Genomic DNA, 2657 nt, shown 5'->3' on the forward strand with positions numbered 1-2657 from the left:
CCGATCATTCCGCTGGCATCTCGCATTCACTCCCCCGTTTGACTGCCGCTCGAGGATGTAGTTCTAGATACGTCAGTGTCTTCTTGGTGGGTCCTTGGACCGCCTCTTATCTCCTTCTAAGACATGATATTTTCGTCTCCATATCTAATATGTCACTTAGGCATCTCTGCCTCGCTACGGGTCAACACCTCCGAAATAAATGAAAGACTTCATCCAGTGACTCCGCGATCGCCCTCTGAACGATCAGAATGAGGTAAAGCTTGAAGATAAGTTTTGTACTCTATTAATTTCTCAGTGCATCTATGAAGTGATCTAATATGTGGTTCCGCACGTTCTAGTACCTCTTCGTTCATTTCCAATACTGATCGTGAAACACCATGAGCAACAGGATATTTAGGTCCGAAATTCGAAGTGAAAATTTTGATTTGCCCGTTTCTAATCTTCATGGGAAAGAAAGGCAGAAAGGAGAAAGAGATTATTCCCCTAGAGCGTGTCCAGTACCACCACAGTACCAGATCATGCATCTCCTTTACCTTTTTCAGTACCCAATCTCGAAACTTTGTTCAATATACTTTTGTTAACATTATCATATTTCTTGCATACTGCTTGAGCCAGGATCAAATTATGCTTTTTACTTTTATTCTTTAATTTACTTCGGTAGAACCTGGTGAACCGGGCGTACAAAAGAAAATTTCTTCTTTATACGATGAAAGAGAGACAAGGATAGCTCATAGGGTAATACATGCGATAGTCCACATCATCCTCTAGGTGGAAATTCTAGTATTCTATATGTACATGTTCCTGCGGCTAAGATGAGTATACTCGTTTATCTCGTGACGGCTATAAACAGTTCCTTCTTTCTATTAACAAAACATCCCCTCTTTCTTCGATCTTTAGGTGCTTTTTCTACCTTCTTTACCTTAGTGACTGGAGCTTTCTGGGGAAGACCTATGTGAGGCACCTTTTGGGTCTGGGATGCTCGTTTAACTTCTGTACTCATCGTGTTCCTTATTTACTGGGTGCAGTGCGTTCTCAAAAGATTTTTGTTGAACTGGCTTCCATTTCAATCTGTGTTTGACCGATCGATATACCAATAATGAAGTTTTCAATCAAACGATGGAATACATTGCATCAACCTGGTAACATTAGACGATTTGGTACATCGATCCATGTATCTGTGCTCTTTCCAATTTTGTCCGACTTTGCTAACTCACCCTTCTTCACTCTATTCTTCTTCGTTCTTGAAATATGTCTTCTGATTCTCTCTTTTTTGAAATCCTGTGTAACACATCTTGGGGTGGGATTACTACTTAGATGCTTTCAGCAATTATCTGCTCCGCACTTTGCTATCTAGCGCTAGTTTACCATGGGCCCAATAACTGGTACACCAGAGGTGCGTCCTTCCAGGTCCTTTCGTACTAGGGAAAGGTCCTCTCAATGCTCTAACACCAACACCGGATATGGACCGAACTGTCTCACGACGTTCTGAACCCATCTCACGTACCTCTTTAATGGGCGAACAACCCAACAATCCCAGGTGGCGAAGAGCCGACATCGAGGTGTCAAACCTTCCCGTCGATGTGAACTCTTAGGGAAGATCATCCTGTTATCCTTAGAGTAATTTTTATCCATTGAGCGACGACCCTTCCACTCGGAACCGTCGGATCACTAAGGATGACATACACGAGTTGCATGTGTACAACTCAATTCTGTTGTGAATCGTAGCAGAAAACACTGTTGCGAGTTTTGTGACGAGAAAATCTGTTGCAAAAAATTTGCAACAGTAATTCGCAATAGGGCAAAGCTGTTACAGAATCTAGTTACTAATACTTAAATTTGGTGTAGCGTATATTTACTCGGCGCTCATGCATGTTCCACATGTCTACCAAATTATAATGGCCGGTCTCATGTACACAAATGATCAAGCACGAACGTATGCCGACATATATGTACTCACAATGTGCAAAAATGCCGAGAGAAGATCGATAGGTGCACTGCCCTCCATATATCATATCATAGGGATAAGCAATGTGCAAAAGTGTGGTCCAGCAACTTTTTTCTGCCGGGATTTTCCACAGCAAAATCTGTCAATAAGGCTGGCATTTTCCAAACGATTCTCACATGCATTAGTCTTCTAGTGCATTTGTTTCACGTGGTGGGGAGATAGAGATAAATCAAAGGCCATCTTCATTGACTAAAGTGAGTGGAAGCAACAAAGAGCTAAGATGATGGTGACTGAACGAGTTCGTATAGGCTTGTGCACAGCACAAAGAGGCAGAACCTTCTGAACCATTAGGCTAAAGTTGTTGAATTGCAGGAATAATGGACTCATGATACTTGCCGGTGCCGTTATAATAGAGTGATAAAGTCATCCGGTGATAATACCAGTGACTTGAGTTCGGAAATCTTTAGCACCACCCACTAAATTCTTTACCAAACAAAAAAGAAAAAAACTGTGATATGTATCAAGCTGGATGTGGTGCTATAAATACAAGTCTCTAATACTCGACTCTCTTCACAACATAGAAAAGCAAAGCAAAACCAATTACACCAGCCATGAGAATCCAACACCAATTTCTTCTTTACCACTCTCTCTTTCTTCTCTTCTTAGCTACAACAACCTTGATATCTCCTTCTCATGGGGATTTAGGAAAATG

At 41.5% G+C, this 2657-nt stretch overlaps 1 pseudogene; it reads left to right on the forward strand.

Moving 5' to 3' along the window:
- The first annotated feature begins 768 nt into the window (after positions 1 to 768).
- LOC113343845 lies at positions 769 to 2229 on the forward strand (annotated as a pseudogene).
- Positions 2230 to 2657: the final 428 nt, after the last annotated feature.

Source organism: Papaver somniferum, unplaced genomic scaffold (genome assembly GCF_003573695.1).
Source record: "Papaver somniferum cultivar HN1 unplaced genomic scaffold, ASM357369v1 unplaced-scaffold_7, whole genome shotgun sequence".
NCBI classification, from domain to species: domain Eukaryota; kingdom Viridiplantae; phylum Streptophyta; class Magnoliopsida; order Ranunculales; family Papaveraceae; genus Papaver; species Papaver somniferum.